Raw genomic sequence first — 22,087 nt, forward strand, 5'->3', positions numbered from 1 at the left:
GAATGGAGTAAAATATTAACCAGTTAGTACGACAACTATATTTGATCTAGTTAATTCATTACTACCTATGTCGACTAGTAAAAATATATGTCCTTGAAGGAAAAGGACATATAACAGGTAAGTGGCGTAGGTTAAGTGCTACACATTTTAATGAGATGCCAAAGTAGAATGTTCACGGACTACTGGAGGTCAGCATGTAGGAAGAATAAGGCATGGAGGAACCTCTGAATTAAATTCAACAAACATTTACTAAATACCTATGTATTAAACACTATTCCTGGCATTGGGTATGTAAAAATAAAAAACAAAAACAATTCCTGACTTCACACAGCTTATAGAAGAGACATGTATCTTTAAATAACTGTGATGCCATGTTGTGGGCCAGGCCTGACATAGGCTGGTGTCCTGGCAGTTTGGGCTTGATTTTGAGACAAAATGAGACATTCTTAATTAATCCAACAGGAAACTGGCTTATTTAACAACAGCATAGAAATGACAGTCAGTGAGGAGACAGTACTTAAGATTGGATTAACCACCCTACTTCATTTTGAGAGGAAAATCCTCTGGCAAGCTGGGTGGTGATTGTAAGATCAGGAAGCTGCCTATCAACTCCAATATGGCTTCAACCTTAGCCCCTTAGGACAATCAAGGCCAGTGTATTTGCTTTTCAAGGAAGGAAATAGCCTAACATACATGAAGGGATGTGTGTGTGTGTGGTAGATATTTATCTTATCCACTAGAACGTGATTAAGAACACAGGAAATTTTAAAGAGAGATATTGCTTCTAGTCATCAGGAATCGGAGGAAACTCCATGAAGGAGATGACACTTGGTAGGAACCTTGAAGAGAAGTATTTATTTACGTCTTTATTTAGTGAAGTTTTTAAAAAGATAAAGATGGACTGGTGGGGAAAATCTTTGATCCAGGCTTGTGCATTATAATAATGGAGAAAAAAGTGGTTAGCAGCCCACTTTGTTTTTTTCAGGTGCTATTGTACTGGGAAATAAAGGGGTGCTTTTGTGCACAGCTTTGGAGAGACTCCCTTTGGACACTGCCGCTGCAAGGGGTAGGTGAAGCAAGTAGAAGATAATGAATTTGGAACATCTGTGGGACAATATCAGAGTGCCAGGAAGGGCTGCTGTATGTGTGGCTTGACTCTCTCTTTGCTTCATTTATTTCCTTGAATTGTTTGCCTGGAAAGAAGGAGGAGGAAGGTGTGGAAGGGAGACTGAGACATAACTATACAGAGACACACAGAGAGAGACTGTTGAAGCAATTTCCAATGATGCCTCCCCCATCATCTGGGGTCTTGTGATCTCTGAATTTCAAGGAGATAGAAATGATAAGAGAATAAATGAGTGTCATATGTACTTTGTGGTATTCTCTATTCACTTCCTATCTTCCTGTTGCTACTCTCTCTGAGACAGCAGCCTGTGACCGGTGATTACAGGAGAGGTGCTAACACCGTAACTGGTGTCAACCACAAAATAAGGTGACATGAGGAGAGCTTCCATGAACAGAAGAGAAGTGGCAGCTCGAAGGAAGCCACTGAAGCTGCAAAAAGAAAAGATCTGTAGAAATTGGGACTGCCCATTATTATGAATCCCATTCAGTTTGTGGGGAGTGAGGGTGGGGAAGTGACTTTACCTCTGTTAGTCCATAAACCTGAGGCAAGGAGGAAGTAAAGAGATTTATCTTGGCAAAGAGAAGGACTGCATCTTCATGTGAGAAGGGTGAAGGAGGAGAAGGTGGCAAAAGACATCCAGTGGATGTAAGATGAAGAGGAAGAGAGAAGAGGGACCTCTCAGCAAATGACCTACATTATTTTTTTCTTCAGTAAAACATGAAGCAAGTTTCTCTTCTGAGAGGGTGAGGAAAGGAGAATTGTGGGAGGTTTGAGGAGGTTTCGAAAAAAGGTTTTGAAAAGCTACTGTGATGTAGAACTGTGAGTCAATTAAGGTGTGAAAGTATTGCCTCACCACAATGAAGACTCAGTTGAGCTTATGTATCACAAATTCATAGCAGTTCCATTCAGCATGATTTCATGATTTTCTCCAGCTTCATTCTCCAGCAACATGTGTATAGGAGTAAAGGCAGTGAATGTTGGGAGTCATCCAAAACTGAGGCTTAGCAGGCAAGATCAGTGACGTAATAAGGGGGCAAAAGGATTCAAGAGATGAGGCCAGGGTAGAGTTGAACTGGTTCACCAAGAGGTCAAGATGAGGAAAAGTGATTGTAGCCAGTGCAGGAATGATTGCCTGGGAGAAAACTGGGGGGTTGAGAGATCGGAGGTGAGGGTATGGACAAAAATCAAGGTTTGGTATTGGAAGGCAGAGATAGAGGTGAAACAACAGAAGACTGTGATCAGATAAAGGAATTTCAGAGTTCATGAACACGGATGTGGTATATTTGTGGGTGATGCCAAGATCAAGTGAATGAAGATGTTTGTGTGTGTGACTGAGGTGTAGTGGAAGAGTAGGCCCGGTGAAATGGGCGAGTTGAGCAACTGTGAGGTTATAGTGCTGGAGGGAGGATCAATATTTATGTGGAAGTCCCCTAGAAGAGGGTGGGACAAATCAGCAGCAAGAGCTGCTGACTCAGTGGACCTTAAAAAGGGAGTACTTGCCCATGTCCCTCTTTTCCTTCAAGTTTCCAAGAGGGGATATTATTCTGAGACTCCTAGAAAAGTGACTTTCTCCATCCTGGCTTCTTGGTCACCACTTCCATGTGGCAGCTGAAGCGAGGGCTCAGTAGGTGAGCTAAGCTTGAGCGCTTGGGGCCTTGACTTGCCTTTTCTGTTTCATACGTCTTTGCCTGATTGTAGGCACCTGAGCAGGGATCCTGAAATGAATGTGTCCAACATTGGAGGCAACCTTCAGAGTTCCTGGATTTCTTAATAGGTGCGGGCAGCTGATGTCTCCTGCTTTGATTCCATTGCTTCTTAGAGGAGAGGATGACCTCCAACAGGAGGAAAAACCTGGGCCCTAGCCTGGCTGTCCAGAAGTCATGGATTGGAAGATATTGTTTGCACGGCATAGAACTGAAAGGAAATAGAAAACTATTCAAAAGTTCCACAAACTGCATTGTGTCTTTGATGTTTTAAGAATCTGATCAGAAGAATATAATAGGAGTTATGTCAGTGCTTGGAGGCAGCTAGATGGCTCAGTGGATAGAGCCCTGGGCCTGGAGTCAGGAAGACCCGAGTTCATATGTGGCCTCTCACTAGCTCTGTGACCCGGGCCAGTCACTTAACCTCCGCTTGATTTAATCCAATGGAAAAGGAAATGACAAACCACTCCAATGTCTTTGCCAAGAAAACCCCAAAGACAACATTGACATTCTATGATGCATGGAGTTACAAAGAGTTGGACACAACTGAACAACAACAACGTGCTACTGCTGGTGACTGTTTAAGTTGTTCTGTTTTGTGTGTATGTTATTTATTTCTTTTGGGTAAAGGGAATTAACAGCTCTCTTGCACTTCATTTGTGCTGCAGTCTGAGTAACTTTGATTCCCATGAGCCAAATCCTAAGCTTCAAGTAATTTCCCTTAAGGCTCTGGATATAAAGAGCCAAAGAATGAGAGAAAAAGAGCCTGACCTTTCTTTTAGTGGTTAGGCTCCTCCAGAACCTGTGTTCCTGGGTCCAGAATTGAAAGGGGCCAGTTGGTGGAAGGGAAGTATGCTCCTCCATCCCAGTCCCTTGGACCTAGCTAGTGTTTACTGTTGCCCTTTTCACCAAAACAAAAACAAACTACTTAAACCGATTCAAGAAAGCAAACAAGTGAAAAATAAATAAATAAGTAAATAAACAAATAAATAAATAAATGCGAACAAGTCTGGCAGTTTATGTACTTACAAATGTTCCTTACCCAGAATCCTCCACTTCTCTAGTAAGGGATATGTATGTTATATCCTCTATTCTCTCAAACTGAGATTATTCATTGCAAATCATCCAAATCCACCTGTCTTTTATTGTTGTTTTCATTTACATTACCATATTCAAGATATAGATTTTTTTTGGTTCTCTGTATCACTTCGTATAAGTCTTTCCATGTTTTTCCGAATATTTCTGAATGTTATTTCTTATAACATTTCTTTTTTTCCCTCTACAACAATATTTCATTGTATTAGTAAATCACAATTTATTCAGCCATTTCCCAGTAGATAGGGATCCATAGTTTTCAGTGTTTTGCTACCACAAAAATTTCATTTACATTCAAAACTTTTAAAAACTAGCCATGTGAATTAGACTTCCCAACTCTTGATAGAGACGGTGGAACAGAGGTGCAAAATGAAACAAATATTTCTGATCATGGGTTCATGTGTGGACTTGCTTTGTTTGATTATGCATTTTTGTTAGAGGAAGGAGGGGTGAATGTAGCAGGATTTGAGGATGATGAGGGAAGTTAGTAATAATGATGCAACAAAAAAAAGACCAATGAAACAGTTGTGTTTTTTTTTCAATGTACAGAAGAGAATGGAAATAAAAGCTTTAAAGCTAACATGATGGATTTTTATATACTTTTTTTTCTTTTTAGGTGAGGCAATCGGAGTTAAGTGATTTGCCCAGGGTTACAAAGCTAGTAAATGTCAGGTGTCTGAGGCCAGATTTGAACTCAGGTCCTCCTGCCTCCAAGGCCAGAGCTCTATCCACTGCACCATCTAGGTGCCCTGATTTTTTATATACTTAACAAGCTCTACATAACAGAGATTTGTAGTTTCATATGGAATCCTTTCTTTTTCTGTTAATGTTTATTGGCCAAGATCAGAATAAGAAGAAAAAATATTGTTGTACTATATCTAAATGTATATTTATAGGTCATATAAAAAAGTAAGTTGGGGTATATGGGGTGTTCAGGAAGGACTAGCACGCCTTGTGTGAAGGCTTGCCAAGCCCCTTTTCAGGGCTGCTCATCCTCCTTTGGTGCCTACCTTCACCCTATTCTCACCTGTGGCTCCAAGAAGCTGTAGCATGCGCACTGGCCACATCCTAGTAAGCTGTCTCAGCAGATGGGCTAAGCCAGATTAAAAGTAACTGACAGGTCTGAAACCTACTGGTGAGTTAGGGAGTTGTCTACCTCAAGCATGTGAAGATTCTCCCTATCTGAATGGGCAGACAAGACTAATTTGTTCCAACGGCTATGAAGACAGCTGAAGCAGGTGCTGTGGACTGCTATGAGCCACACATCTAAGACACCAAGGTCATATGCTGCATCCTGGGCCATCACAGGTTGTCTTGACATTTGTCCTGCCACTGGACTTAAACGACTTAAGAAGAGAGAGTGAGGCTGAGTACTTTGCAACTCTGCCTCACTTAAATCCAATTCATACACGAGTCAAGACATTATCTATAATGCCATTGGCCCTCTTCAAAAATGAAGAATGAACAACAATAAAAGAGTAAGTCATTGGAGGAAGGGGGTGCCTTGAGGCTTCCGTCCCATGAGGTATTTCCAAATGTGGCCTGTAGCCCCAAATATCGCGGCTTACAGCCCTGTTTTCTAAAATTGTACTGAAACATTAATAGCTAATAATGGTTAAAATTGTTTGTCCCAGTGGTATTTGCATTTTAACCAGTACCTCTTGCTTTAAACCAGGATTTCTTAACCTTTTATGTGTTATAGACTCTTTTGACAATCTGGTGAAGCCTCTGCTCAGAATAATGTATTTAAATTCACAAAATAAAATACACAATATTACAAAGAAAATTAATCATACTGAAATACAGTTGTCAAAATATTTTTAAAAACAAGTCCATAGACTCTAGATTACTCCTGCTTTAAACTAAAGTTTTCTAAACAATTCTCTTTCTTCTTCTTTGTATATTGAAATGTTTCCGTTTGTCGGGGAATGTTATAATAAAAAATAAAATTAAAAAGTCTCTCTAATCCAGCATATGTGGAAATAAATAATAGTTAGCTTTTATGTAGCACTTTAAGCTTTACAAAGTACTTCATATACGTTAATAAAACCTGATGGTCATTATGTTACTCCACTAGACAGAAAACAGAATGCAGTTTCCTCCTCATACAGGCATGCCAGAACGTGCTCAGATAGCATGTAAACATTTCCTGCATGGCCAACAGCATGTGCTCTGAAAATGATACAAAATGAGCAGTGTTTTATTGCTCAAAATCGATGGTGACCACAACAGCAGCAGCCCCCTACCAAACAGGGTGATTAGAAAAAGAGCAATAATTCAGAAGACACAGTATTGCCAATATCTCATTAATAGCAGGTATCATTTGCTCTTTTAAAAACACAAAATCAAATGTTGCTTTTGTTTAAAAAAAGTTCTTACTTAACCAATGTAGCATTTAGGAGTTGTTTATCCTTTAATCCTAAATGTGGTGATAAATGTAGTAGTATTTTAATTCTTTTGAATTTTGGTTTCCTTAATTTTTAAGTAATGACTCATCCCTTAGGTCAGGCCAAGGAAACTAAGGTTCACAAAATACATATTTTATTCTGACCTGACTAAATATATAGTTTAGCAAATTATAATTTTCTGCTCCCTTAGACTTACTACCTTAGGCAAATATCCATTTATACTTGTCCTTAGAGATTGCCTGATTCATCATTTACTAAAATAGCAATTGACCTTATATCTGGAAAATACTCATGATATTTTCTTTCTCTAGCATTCATTCACTACAAGTGTGAAAAAAAATCAATTATTCCAACACTAAAATGAAAAGCTTTTCTCAGTTTATAATAATTCTCTATTCTGGATTATCAAAAGTACCATTGCATCCCTGATGAAGTCCTATGGGGAGAAAAACAATCCTTGCTTATCCCTTAAAAATTTCCATTGAAATTATTTGTCCATCATATACTAATCTTGAATCTCTTGTGCAAAGGTTGTACATTTACTTCTGAACAGTCTCTTTATATCTATATAGATTTTCTCAGTCAATGAAAGACTATATGTAAGTCTAAATGAGCCAGAACTATAGTGTGTTTTTGTATTTTATGCAAATTCTGCTCTGTGGGAAAGCATTCAGTGATTGTTCTAAGGGTGTGGGAGAAGGCATTTCTATTTATGTACATTTTAAAGTATAATTTGGTAATTCTGCACAATGTTCTAAGATTGGTCTCAAAGCAATTAGTTTAGGCACTTAGGTCCCTGTTTGTTTATTGCGGAAGTATCCACTGTCCATGCTGGTACTATGCGTAGCACTTCAATTAAAAGGAATTATTTCCTGCTGTACAACTAGTAAATATCTCTAGGAAAAAAATTAACAAAATTACTCAATTGTTATATACTGTCCATTAATGGTGGGGCTAACCTATTGATTATCATAAAAATGACTCCCAACTGCATCCAGAGCCATCTCTAGTCATTCTGATCTATATCTTGCCACTTGACCCAGATAGCTCCTGAGGAGAAAGTGAGGCTGAGGACTTTACACAGCCCTCCCTCACTTCAATTCACTTGCAAGTCATGGCCTCACCTCCCTGATGTCAAGGTTCTCTGCAAAAACAAAGGACAAACAACAACCTTTGTGAGTAGAAATAGGAGCTGCCCCACTGGAACTGGCCAGTTGGGCAACACAATTCCCTTCCTTCCTTCCTTCCTTCCTTCCTTCCTTCCTTCCTTCCTTCCTTCCTTCCTTCCTTCCTTCTTTCTTTCCTTCTTTCTTTCTTTCCTTTCTCTCTGTCCACATAGTGTATCATAACCTTACCTGTGGGTGCTCTGCCCCAAGGAATGTAAATTTTGATCCTTGAATCCTTTTTTTTCCTTAAGGACCACACCTTAATCACTCCAGCTCTCATTGATTGGTCAACAATACGTCCCAGGCCAAGCCCCACTTGGTAATTGTTTTGGCGTTTGATTGTCTCCGAGTGAATGTAAATAGCGATTGTTTCTGTTTTGGCCAGAAACCCTGAGGGTCTTCCTCTCCCAGATTGATTTTTTTTTTTGACAAGGTAAAGAGGCCATTCTCTGCCTCATTTCTTTCCTAGCCTTAATCACTAAATGGGTGTTGTCAAACTGAGACTGAATTTTGGCTTAAAAAGACTAAGGTCTCCCTGTGCATCCAGTCATCTTGATCTATATCTTTCCACTGGACCAGATGGCTCCAGAGGAGAAAGTTAGGCTGGTCACTTTGCACAGCCCTCCCTCACTTGAATGCAATTCACTTGCAAGTCATGGCATCACCTCCCTGATGTCATGGTCTTTTTTTGCCAAGGACAAACAACAACAACAACAACAAGGGTAAACCCTAAGGATGTTTTCTCAATCTGGGAAGCTGATTTACCAGTGAGAGTGGGAGCTGAGATAAAGACCCCTCTCACATCTTGAGCTTATGTAGGCTAAATCATCTAATGTGTCCTATTCTATAACAAATAGCATAATGGCGGTCATAGAAGAGGTGAAATAAGAAGAGAGAAAAATCACAATGTGGTAGAAAAAGCTCTGGACTGGGAAATCATAAAACTTAAGACAAGCTCAGCAACTGACTAATTTTGTGGTCTTGAGCACATCATTAAATGTCAAGTCAAGTCTAGAAGTAATTAATAAGCACTTAACCATATGACAGGCACTATGCTAAGTGCTGGGGATACAAATAAAAGCAAAAAGACTGTCCCTGCCCTCAAGGAGCTTACAGTCTATTGGGAGAGTAGTATATAAAAGGAATATGAAAAGTAGGGGTGTGTGGGGCAACCTTATGGGGGCATGATAGCAAAGTCCAGGCTTTGAAGGATAGCTAGTTTGAGTGCTTCCTCAAAATGGAGGTTATGGGAAGAACACACCAATGGAAGAAGAGGCAGAGGGAGAAGGCACCTGAGGCATGGTGGTGAATGTACATGGTGAATGTACTTTGTTTTCTTCAGTTGTATTATGAGACAGTTGAGCAAATATGATCCTGGCAGTTCTGACCAGCTGTATAGTTTTACAATTTTATTAATTTATTCACTCCTTTTTCACTTTTCCTGGATATTTTAACTTTTAAAGGGGAGAGGAGTGGAAGAGGGGACTAGCATCTGAGTCCTGGTCCACTAACTGGACCATTAATCTTTAAGGTGATCACTTTCAGTAATAATTACTGGTAGGGGCAGCAAGGTAGTGCAGTGGCTAGAGCACTGGCCCTGGAGTCAGGAGGACCTGAGTTCAAATGCCTCAGGGAGATTACTTAGCCCTGCCAAGACAAGGATATGCAACAAGGATACAGCAGCACTTACCTACTATAGACTCTCCCCTTACCCCACCTCCTTCCTCCAGTTTCCATATGGAAATGTGCCTGGTAATCAGGGCAGGGTATGATGACTCATGTCATCTTTCTTTTATGATGCCATTTTAAAATAGATTTTATTCTCTAGAACAAGAATTATATTTCCACTTGTTTACAATTCTGATAAAGTACAACGTTCACTTCTCTCCCTCTGCAAACATTCAAGTATTCAGAATGCTCATATTTACACAGTAGCTGAAATGTTACTTTTGAATTGCCACTGTTTTGGCTACAAATTTGCATCCTTCAATTTTTGAAAGGCTGTGCGGAATGCTCTTTCTTTGGGTGTGTTTAGTCAACCTCTTCAACGAGAAGTCCAGGAGAAGCACCTCTGTCTGAATGAGGCTGCTTCATCACTTGGGAATCCACCCAGTGTCTCCTGCACTCTGGTACACCTTAGTAAAAACCACATTGCAAACCTTCTCCAGTTCTTTTTTGTCGATGCTCACAATTCTTCCTTCTCAGTAGTTTGGTTTGTTACATTTGTCAAGGATCATTTTTGTCTTCATCAACAGTTTTGCCTTGGAATTTCTCATCCTCCACTGTAGCCTTCATGTTGAAAGCACAAGATTCAAGTGAGTTCTTGGAAGAAACCTTGTCTCTCTCTTCTCATATTTATCTTATAATTCGTAGCTTCCTGGACCAAGCAACCTTTGTCATTGGTGATGGTGATTTTATTCTCTTTGCCTGTGTTCTTCTCTACAGTAGATACACTAAGGATGCCATTTAAATAAATTGCAAAGGTTACTTCAATCTGAGGAACACCCTTAGGGACAGGGGAAATTCCTATGAGCTCAAACTTGCCAAGCAGGTTGTTATCCTTCATCCTTGTGTCCTCACCTAAATTAGCATACCAAGCTGGTTTTCTGAGTAGGTGGTAAATGTCTGCTTGGTAGGAATGGTGGTATTACATTTGATCAGAATTGTCATAACTCCACTAGCAGTTTCAATACCAAGGAAACATAGAATGACATCCAAAAGCAGCAAATCCTGAACATTCCCAGATTTATTTCCTAAACAAGATGACAACCTGGACCTTAAACAACAGCCATGACAGAATTGATATCCTTGTTTAGTTCCTTGCAGCTGAAATTTGCCACTCCATGGAAGTTTCTCGATCTTAGAGATATGTGTCATCTACCCACCAAGATGATGTCATGAATCTATGACTCATCTAGTTTGGCATCACTTAGGACCTATGGAGTCTAGTGTGCCACAAAAAGTCAGCATTCAGCTCTTTGCAAAGTGTGTGGGTAATAGATGTATAGAAGTCCTTCACAGGAGTCAGTCTCAATACTGGCCTGGGTTACTAGAAGAGAGGGTAGGCTTTGGTATTTTACCAAATACCAAAAGTGGTATATGGCACTTTGGCAGATGGCCCTCTTGTTCTCACCAAAGTCCTTCTTTTGCTTTTGCTTGTACTCAGCAATGAAATAGCTGATTGTGGAATTGTCAAAGTTCTCCCCACTCAAGTAGATGCCCCCAGGTGTGGACATGACTTGAAAGATGCCATCTGCAATGGTAAGAATGGAGACATTAAAAATGCCACCTCCAAAATCAAGGGTCAACACATTTCTCTTAGCACCAACCTTTTGGTCCATGCCACAAGCAACAGCAGCAGCAGTTGGCTTACTGATGATCTGGCACACACTGAGATGGTTCCAGCATCTATGATGGTCTAATGTTGGGGATCATTGAGGTAGGCTGGTACTGTGACCACAGCATTTGTAATAGTCTTCCCAAGGTAAGCTATGACAATTTCTTTCATATTGGTCAAGACCATAGAAGAGACTTCTGGATAGAAGCTTTTGGTTTCCCCTCCATACTCCACTTAGACCTTAGGCCTGCCTAAGTCATTCATCACAAGAGGCCAATGCTTCAGGTGTGGCTATACAACTGTATTATCTAGTCTGCAACCAATCAGATATTTGGCATCAAAGATTGTAAATGTCGATGAGGTTCACTGCAACTTGATTCTTTGCATCACTGTCTAAATGTTCTGTGTTGGTGAAGGCAACACGGATTCCCTGATTCTTTGGTATTTGACATTGATCTCTACTTTCCTGTGTTAGAAGACTCCCACACAGGAATAAGTGGTGCCAAGATCAATACCAACTGTGGGTTCCTTTGATGTGGGTGCTACGGGGTCAGGGTCATTCCTGATTGATGAAGAGTAAGAAGAGCTGCTGCTGGATAGAGTTAACCTTATTTAGTCTTTAGATATCCACCAAGTCAGAGGAGCCTGAATTCCATTCGGGACTTTTATGGTCTTAGGTGACCAAAATCTGTATCTGGGGGGTAGAATCCAATCAGGTCTCAGGACAGCTTTGTCTCTGCTTTGAGGTAAAACTAATACCTGTTGTGAGTTGGGGAGAGGAAGGGAGTGGATAGAGCTTGGTCCTGTCACACCTCTAGTGAAGGGGAACCCACTAGGTCCGAAGTCAGTATGTTCTACTTTTCATTAGTTCTGACTGTTGGAAAGTTTTTCATTATATCAAGTCTTTGTTTTGTAACTTCCACCTACCAGCCCTAGTTCTGCCCTCCAGGGCCAAAAAGAACAAGTCCAATCTCTCTTGGATATGATAACTATACAACTGGAACACCTCCATCATTTACTGCCACTCTACCTCCAAGTCTTCTCTTCCAAAGCTAAACTGATTCTCAGACAACCTGATTGTGGGGCTCTTTACCATGGTGGCTTCCCTCCTCTAGATGTTCTTCAGCTTATCAATGATTTTATTAAAAATTGGCACTCAGATCCAAAAACAAAACTTGAGATACGACCAGAATATAGTAGGACTATCACCTCTTCAAAAGTGAACTCTCTATGCTTCCCATAATACAGCATGTGATTATAGTAATCTTTTTTGGCAACTCTACCACATTGTTGACTTATACTAAGAAGACATGCTACTCAAACTGCCATATATTCTTTCAGGTGAACTACTGCCTAGCCACACCTCACTTCTTGTTGGGGGCAGCTCCTATCAGTGAAACTCATTTTCCACAAGAGAAGTGAAAGAGGCTTCAAACTAACTAACTCATCTTGGGTCCAGCCCAAGTAACTGAGATTTGGTTAGACATATTTAGTCTTCTCAACCAATAGATATGTCTACACCATCCAATTGGGAGATGCTTTCTAAAGTCTCCTCAAAAAACTCTGACAGTTTATAAAATATCCATTATAAGCTTATTAAATCGATCAGGAAGCAACACTTTATAAATATCTTGTTAAAGTAAAAAAGAGTTGTATTGATGTATTTTGTTTTATGTTATATCCATTTTGGAATATACTATGTTCCCTCCCTTAAACAGTCAGCTATCACTTGTAACAAAGATTTTAAAATGTAGCAGGAAAGTCCCCCCCTCTCCCTATGGAGCATGCTCAGTCACCATTCCTAGTTCTAGGTTACCTGTTGAAGCTTGGGGCTGGAGAGTAGGAGGGTTGTTTCCAGTCAAATAAGATTCAGATTATCATCTCAAAGGGTTGGCTCTTTTCCATGACAGAATCCCCTAATTGACTGCTGAGCTGGAAGAGCTGATGACTCAGTAGATGTGCAAAAGTAAGCTACCAGCCCCTACCCTTCTATCTTCCTTTCTGGGCAAGAAGTGTGTGAACTATTTCTACCACGCATCCTGAGAGCCCTGTGGGGGAAGGGGCACTTTTCCCTCTCTGTCCCCCTTGATTTGCATGCATCCATAATCAAATGTCCTCCCTAGGATGGTGTCTCTGGCTGCCTTCACTATGTGTGTGTTCTTTCCTTAAGTGAATGAGTATCTTGTTTTGCAGGTGTTCATATGAATTCAAAAAGTGTAAGACAACCCCTGTTTTGGAGAAGTTGGCCACTGACAAGAGGACTGGTACAAGCCTGCTGTTTTAGTAAGAGAGTTGTAAGTTGTAAGAGCAGTAAGAGAGTTGTAAGTGCCCAAGTGAGATGAAAGGTAAAATACCTAATTAGCAGTTCTGCAAACTATTTTATATTTTGATAAAGTTTACATATTAGCTTCCAGAAGATGGTAAAAGTAGCTATAAATTGTGACTATATTCTGTTCGGATCATTCTGTTATAATGCATTCTGTGATTCTTTTATGCTTAGCATTCCTTTGTAGCAGGAATAAATTCCCTGTTTCATAACCTGGTTCCTTCCTATTGTGCTTTGAGTACCTGTTACTCCTCCTTTGGGGAGATCTAGAAACATCAGAATATAATTTTCTATAATTAAAATTGTTCCCTAGAGAGCTTGGTTGTGGTGCTTAATAAGAAAATGAGTATGAGAAAATGGAGACCGCCTTTTAACAGAGATGAAGCTTCTAAGGATTAAATCTCATCCAAAGCATATGCCTGGGTACAGGATGGGGAGAGGCAAGGGCCCCAGTCCCTGTGGGCTCAGCCAAAGGGTGTCTCAATGCTAGGGGGAAAAAAAGATCAGCAAAACCAACCAATACACTGATCTTGAATCAAAAAGACCTAAGTTTTTAAGTCTTGCCTTTATGACCTTGGGCAAATCACTAAACTTCACAATACTCCAGGCAATTCTAAAAAACATTAAGTTTCATATCTTCATTGGCAGAGAAAGTATCTCGATTGTACTTCCCATAGCAATGAAGTCCCAGGTCCAGTCAAAACTAAACAAAATATGACCCAAACAGACATTTACACTATATAAAATAGAATTGTCTTAAAACCTAAAGATTAAAGATTCTATGAACGGGGTGATACATTTTTGAGACTCTTAGGAATGACCAAATGACTGCTTCCAGTCATGAGGTGGTCTAGCACTGAAAGGAGTTTTGTTTTAGAATGACGTGTGGTTTCTTGATCCTCCCCATTGGGGGGGAGAAGGGGAGTGGTAGGGTGCATCATCTGTTAAAAGAACAGCTTTCAATTCATCTCTTGGCAGTAACTTTCCCATATGGCAATTAGTGCTGTTATCTGCTTTAACTGGTGGTTGGAGGTGGACACTGCTTGTTCCCTCATCTCTCCACCAGACCCTAGACTTTCACCTGGGCAGCTGCTGGTCTTTTCTGCTTTGTGTTTCCTTTCCTGAGTAAGTGACTGAGTGTCAACCTCAAGGTGAAATGTATCCAGGATTGCAAGCAGCCTTTTGAGTTCAAAGGATCTGGAGGTCCTGTGTCCTATGAGAAGAGATGACCATTGTAGCATTTAGCCGGCAGATAAAGGAGCAACTGACTGCAAAAGCAGCCAAGCATGAAGTTCAGAGAAATAATGAGATAATATAGAACCAAGGTGGAATATAAAATGCCTAATTAGCCATTCTGAAAACTGCTTTATGTTTTGATGAAGTTTAAGTACCAGCCACCAGTACATACTGAATGTTGTAAAGAAATGTTTCATAGAATTTTAAAGGAGGAAGCAACCTTGGAGATCATTTATTATAATTACATGATATGAAGTATTTAAAAGCAATCATTATTCTAAAAAGTTAATATGTCACATTAATAGGCTATTATAAAGACAATGAGATTTTTAATAATGAGTACAATTGAATTAGCTAATTCTGGCAATTAATCCAAAAGGAAAGTGATTTTATTTTGACAGGCAAGAAATAAAATTTCGTATGGTACAATATAGAAAGCTTAGTTTTAGTGGTGTAATAAGACTTTTCTTTTATGTATGTTAAAGGACATAAAGCAGAGCACAAGTGACTGTTTTATAAGAGCCTTAATCAAGAGAAAAATCTGTGCTTACCCATAAACTTGCCTAAGTAACATTAGAGAGGAATTGAAATTAATTAGGTAGGCTAAAAGTGACAGATAGCCATATTATAAAGAATATTGCTCACTTTTTATATGTGGAAATATTGCAAATAGTATTTTAATTAACAAAAAAGTTTCTTTTTTAAAACTTTCTGGAAATTTTAAATTTCCTCTTTCCTGTCTTCAATATCTTTGTCAGTTTAGAAAGAAATATAATAGCCAACAACCAAATCCAAATTTGTATCTGAAATTCTAAAAACAGCTGTTTAATAGCTGTTTAAATAAATAAATAAATGTTTAAAAGCTGTTAAAATAAAAATTCTAAGAAGGTTGTCATTATAGTCACCTGTCTTAAGGCATTTCTCCAATGTATTTGATACTCATAAATTTCTTTTTTAAAGTAGCTTCTCACTTGAAATTTTTAATTCAGCCTTGTTCAACCTTTTCCATGGTCTCAATGATCACCTAGTAGATGCTTTCAAATTTGAGTTTTTTGCCAACCTCTTACCTAAGCTCTGTTACTGACATCCCAAATACTTGCTAGCATAGGCATACATGGAACAGAGGCCTTGTGTGATGGTTCACACAGAGCACTCTCGTTGGCTTTTCTCATTCTGTTCGTGGCAAGAGCCAATGGGAATACTCACCTAAGCTCTGTCAACACAACTAGCCCCCGCCCAGCTCTGCACACATATGCTTGCTACATATCTCCTCCTGGATGCCCTTCTAAGCACCTCAGATTCAACATGTTAAAAGTTATACTCATTTTCTGCCTTTTCAAAATCTGTCTTTTCTCTTAATTTCCCTGTCTTTGATGATGGCAATACACTTCCAATCACTTAGCCTCAAAATTTTGGAAATTTCTGCTTCCCTCCCTTCTAATTAGTTGCTAAGCCCTGTTGATTTTAGATCCACAATTTCTGTCAAACCTATACAGATTGACTGCTGCAATCCTAATTTAGGTCTTGTCACCTTCCAAATAGTTTTCCTGCATACAGCCTTACCAAACTCTAATTCATCCTTCTCAGGGTTGCCAAAGGAATTTTCTCATTGCATAGGTTTGTCTGATTATATCACTCCCCTGCTCAAAAATTTTCAGTGTCTTCCTGTTGCACAGAGGATCAAGGTCAAATGAGATAATGTTTGTAAAAAAGAGTGCCTGGCACAGTGCCGGAATATAGTAGGTACTATGTAAAGCATTCTGCCAATGAATAGTGCCTATTATGTGCCAGGTACTATGCTAAGCACTAGGGATACAAGAGGTTAAAGACAGTCCCTAACCTACAAGAGCTCACAACATAAATGCTTATTTCCATCTCCCTTCCCTTAAGCTCCTTAGCCTGGCAGTCAAGACCTTTCATAATTTGCCTCCAACCTACTTCTCCAACTTTATTTCATAATATTTGCTTTTTCACATTATATTCCAGTCAAATCAGACTATTAGCAATTACCTGATTTCAAAGGCAGCACAGTACCATGAAAAGGCATTAGATGAGAAGTTAATAGGTCTATTTTTTTATATTAGTTTTGCTACTAACTGGTTGTGTGAACTTTGTCAAGTTAGATCGCCTCTGTGGGTCTTAGTTTTCCCATTGCTAAAACGAAAACTAAATGCTCTCCAATATTGCTTTCAACTTTAGCTATCTATAACTTGCCAGGCCCTCTCTAACCTCCATATATTTGAGCAGACTCTTGTTGTGGAAGGGACCACTCTCTCCCCACTCCCATGTCTGCCTTTGGAAATTCTTCACTTCCTTTTTTTTTTTTTCATAAGTTAATCCCTCTAAATATCTTTTAGGTTCAGTTTCCTCCAAACATTTCTTCCAGAGAGCAATACTTTTCTTTCAATCAGCCCTTTCCATCAGCAGGTGATAGGACATCTTCTGGTCTTCCTCTGACCTACTTCTGAGCCACACAAATGTCTTGACCTTTAGAGTTTTGGTCTTGACCAACTCTACAACTCCAAAGCAGTGTCTCTTGTGTGAGATGACTAACCTTTACCTTGTGATAAGAAACCACACTCCACATTTCTTTCAGTCCAGCCACATCTAGAAAAAATATAATTGCCTACTTTTTTTTTTTTAAGTTATAGGTATTGAGAGTTTCCAACTACCTCATATTCCTAACATTTAACCTATGTAAACTAGATGCTGGAGAAATTATATACTTTGATCATTAGGCTATGAATGAGGTTTTTAATTTTTTTCTCTCAGGGGATCTTTTTAGTGTTTTTCTTACAGCTATATACACAAATATTATATATAATTTGTAATCTATATGATATTCTACTCATTATCTTTCTCCCTAAACCTCTCATTCTTCTGACTTAACTATTTTTGTCTGTAGGATCACCATTGACCTAATTTCCTTTATTTCAAAATCTGACTCTTCCTTTGGCTCTTTCCTTTCCAGTACTAATCATATCTAATCAATTATCAAGTCCTCTACCTCCACAAAACCTCTTAGGACTATCTCTTACTATTTATTTTCACTGCCGCCATCTTACTACATTACTGCCTTCCTGGATGGTCACATCAGAATTCTAACATCTTTCCACCTTCATTCTCTCATCAACCCATCTTTTTTTTTTTAATTTTTATTTTTAACATGTGTTTTTAAAGCCTTGGGTTACAGATTTTCTCCCTTCCTCCCTCCCCACCCACCCTCATTGAAAAGGCAAGCATCTCTGTACAGGTTATACATGTGTAGTCATGCAAAACACTTCCATAGTAGTCCTGTTGTGAAAAACTAACTATATTTCCCTTCATCCTATCCTACCCCGCCATTTATTCTACTCTCTCTTTTGACCCTGTCCCTCCTCAGAAGTGTTTGTTTCTGATTATCCCCTCCCCCAATCTGCCCTCCCCTCTATCAACCCCCTGCTCTCTCATCCCCTTCCCCCCCTTATTTTCCTGTAGGGTAAGATAGATTTCCATACCCCATTGTGTATGTTATTCCCTCTTTAAGCCAAATCCTATGAGTAAGATTCACTCATTCTCTCTCACCTTCCCCCATTTCCCCTCCACTGTAAAAGCCTTTTCTTGTCTGTTTCATGTGAGATATTTTACCTCATTCTACTTCTCCCTTTCTCTTTCTCCCAGTATAGTCCTCTCTCACCCCTTAATTTTATTTTCCAGATATCACTCCTTCATCTTCAACTCACCCTGTGCCCTCTATCTATCTACCTATACATACATATAATTTTTTCCCTCCCACTACCCTAATACTGACAAAGGACTCATGAGTTACAAATATCATCTTTCCCTGCAGGAATGTAAACAGTTCAACCTTAATAAGTCTCTTATGATTTCTCTTTCCTGTTTACTTCTTCCATATTTCACTTGAGTCTTATATTTGAAGGTCAAATTTTCTATTCAGCTCTGGCCTTTTCCTCAGGAATGCTTGAAAGTCCCATATTTCATTGAATGACCATTTTTTTACCCTGAAGGATTACACCCAGTTTTGCTGGGTAGGTGATTCTAGGTTGTAGTCCTAACTCCTTTGCCCTCTAGAATATCATACTCCATGCTCTCGGGACCCTTAATGTAGAGGCTGCTAAATCTTGTGTTATCCTGATTGTGTTCCACAGTATTTGAATTGTTTCCTTCTGACTGTTTGCAATATCTTCTCCTTGACCTGGGAATTCTGGAATTTGGCTACAACATTCCTAGGAGTTTTCCTTTGGGGATCTCTTTCAGGAGGTGATGAGTGGATTCTTTCAATTTCTATTTTGCTCTCTGGTTCTAAAATATCAGGGCAGTTTTCCTTGATAATTTCTTGAAAGATGATGTCTAGGCTCTTTGTTTTTTATTATGACTTTCAAATAGTCCAATAATTTTTAAGTTCTCTCTCCTGGATCTATTTTCCAGGTCAGTTGTTTTTCCAGTGAGATATTTCACATTCTCTTCTATTTTTTCATTCCTTTGGATTAGTGTTACAGTGCTTTGATTTCTCAAATTGTCCCTAGTTTCCAATTTCTCCATTCTAATTTTTAAGGAAGTATTTTCTTCAGTAAACTTTTGGACTTCCTTTTCCATTTGGCTAATTTTGCTTTTTAGGGCATTCTTCTCCTCATTGGCTTTTTAGACCTCTTTTGCCATTTGGGTTAGGCTATTTTTTAAGGTGTTATTTTCTTCAGTATTTTTTGGGGTCTCCTTTAGCATCAGTCTCAGTTTTTCCTCTACTTCTCTTATGTGCTTCTCAAAATCCTTTTTGAACTCTTCCATGGCCTGGGACCAATTCATATTTTTCTTAGAGGTTTTGGATGTAGGAGCTTTGGCTTCATTGTCTTCTTCAGGTTGTATGTTTTGATCTTCTTTGTCATCAAAGTAAGATAATATAGTCTGACTCTTTTTTCACTGCTTGCTCATGCTCTCAGCCAATTACTTGAGTTATAGACTCTTTGTTAAGGTAGGTGTCTGTTTCCAGGGTGGAGAATGTACTGTCCCAAGCCTCAGGGGTTTTGTGCAGCTGTTTTCAGAGATACTTCTAAGGACCTGTAAATTTTCAGTTCTTCCAAGGTGGTATGATCAAGGGCGAGGTGTCTAATCCTTTCCTGACCTGTGCTCTGGTTTATGAGCACTCTTTTCTGTCTTGGAACTGTGAGGAGGGTTTCCTCTCCACAGCCACTACAAGCTCCACCATGCCAGTGTTCCTACTCACCCCAGGACTGCCACCCAGAATTGTGACCCAGATCCAAGCACGGGCAAAGCAAGAGAATCCTACACCAGCAGAGAGATCCCTGCAATCCCCCTCTGATCAGCCACTCGATTCCCTCTCAGTCTGTGGGCTGGAAGCTCAGGAAGCAGCTGAGGCCCCAAGGAATGGGGCTGGGATCCTGCGCTCCTCTCTCACCACCACAGTCACAGACTTTTCCCACTGACCTTCCGAGTTGTTTTTGATGTTCGTGGGTTGAGAAGTCTGGAAACTGCCACAGCTGCCTGTGATTCAGTCCTCTGAGGCCTGCTCCAGGGTCTCTGCAGACTGTGCACTCATGCCACACTGTGCACCTCTCCCCACCCCATACCTTTCTGATCAACCATTCAGGTTGTCTTTGACTGGAAATTTGTTTCACTCTGTCTTTTTGTGGGTTCTGCTGCTTTAGAATTTGTTTAGAGCCATTTTTTATAGGTATTTGGAGGTGTGTGGGGGAAAGCTCAAGCAAGTCACTGCTTTTACTCTGCCATCTTGACTCTGCCCCCTTCACTTCTTTTAAGGGGCTGGGTCAGTTATTTCTTCTGACATTGTCTTCCCTGACCTTGACTCCCAGAAATGATCTTTTAAATCTTACTCTTATTTCTCATCCCTCTCCATCACCTTTCTTATGTTTTTATTGTATTTTAACTAAGAGATTTAGAGGTGGAAGGTGCTCATTTTCATTTCAACACATTTTTAAAACATCAGTTATATGTGGTCTCAGCCCATTTTCTGTAAGAGGCTTTCCTGCAGGTTTCCTTCTATAGACTAGTGTGGTTTCTTCGGAGATCACTTCCTTCTACTTCTTCTACATCTTGTATGTGCCTCATCGTTTCTATGTTGTTCTCCTCCATCACAATGTGAGGGTAGGGTCTATTTTGAAGTGTCTTTGCAACTCCAGCCCTTAGCTCAGTGCCTGGCAAATAGGAAGCACTTCATAAGAACATGCTTACTGACCAACAAAAATGAAAAGAGGTGATGTGAGTTTCGGGCATAAGTCACGAAGTAGCTGAACCAGCATTTGAACCTACTTAGATCCTCTGACTCCAAATGCAGCATTCTGTCTACAGCATCATGCGGCATTATTTCTCTATGTGTCTTATCCTTGATTAAACTATATATTACTTAAGGGCAAGAACTGGATTTAGAGCCAGAAGACTGGTTCTGCTACGATGTGACTTAGGGCACCTCTCCGGGCCTCAGCTGCCCCATCTATAAAATGAAGAGTTTGGACTAGATGACCTCCAAGGTCCTTTCCTGATCTAAGTCTATAATCTTGTGAACTAGCCATTTTTCATTTTTATATACCTTGTACCTACCACAGTACACTGGACATAAAGGGTGCCCAATAAATGTTTGCTAAGATGAAGATATGTTAAATTAAAGTTTATTTCATCCAGAATCCCATTGATCACATTTTTACTAGATTTATAGAGGCTCTCACATTGTTCTTTACATATATACATATATGTAAAAGTGACTGATTGAATGCCTATTTTACCCCTTGGGGGTGATCCTGTTTTTCAGAGTTATCACATATGCTTTGTATAGAGCTGTTCATGACTCACATTGAAAGCTCTATATCATGAGAAATTCAACCCCCCAGATGCTCTCAGATTGTTCCAAACTACAGAGTTTATGGAGGACTTATGAACTGTCTTGAAAAAGCATGGCCAGCATTCATCATCCTGGAAGAAATCTCACTATGAAACAAAAGAGATACTAACAGCAGAGTTTTTTGCATATCTGACAAGTTAAAAAAAACAAACAAACAACTGCATGCTGAAGCCTACTAGAGTAGTACAAGAACATTGACTCTGGAGTTGGGGTACCTGAATCCAAATATGACCTCTGATGCTTATTACTTAGGTTATCTTTGGGCAAGTCACTTATCTTCCTTGGGCTTCCATTTCCTCATCTATATCAAAAGGAAGGATCCCTCTCAGCTCTAGCTCTATGAGACTAAGAGCTGTGTGATCCTGGGTAAGTCATTTGTTTTTCTGGATCTGATATATGACAGACCTACTTTAGTACTTCAAAGAATCTTCTGCACAAATAAAATGAATGCATCTAGGATAGGAAGGGAAGGGGTCAACAGGAAAAAAAAAATCTATGTGTCAAATTTCTCAAATAAGAGCTTGGTATAGAGGATATATAGACCAAAAGCCATTTCCCAATAGATGAGTGGCCAAAGGATCTGAACAGTTTTCAAGAGAATTGCAAACTATTAACATTCATATTAAAAAGTGCTCTAAATAACTAACAATAAGAGACATGCAAATCTAAATAACCCTGAGGTTTTACCCTTCACCCTATATCCAGCAGTGACCTCAGACACTTACTAGCTGTATGATCCTGGGCAAGTCACTTAACCTCTCTGTGCCTCAGTTTCCTCAAATGTAAAATGGAGATAATAATAGTAGTATCTCTCAGGGC

The 22,087-nt window shown here is 39.5% G+C and overlaps 1 pseudogene; it reads right to left on the reverse strand.

The window, feature by feature from the left end:
* Positions 1-1,444: 1,444 nt before the first annotated feature.
* Positions 1,445-22,087, reverse strand: part of LOC114046491 — a 32,239-nt pseudogene continuing 11,596 nt past the window's right edge.

This window comes from Vombatus ursinus, unplaced genomic scaffold, assembly GCF_900497805.2.
Source record: "Vombatus ursinus unplaced genomic scaffold, bare-nosed wombat genome assembly UNPS02014784.1, whole genome shotgun sequence".
NCBI classification, from domain to species: domain Eukaryota; kingdom Metazoa; phylum Chordata; class Mammalia; order Diprotodontia; family Vombatidae; genus Vombatus; species Vombatus ursinus.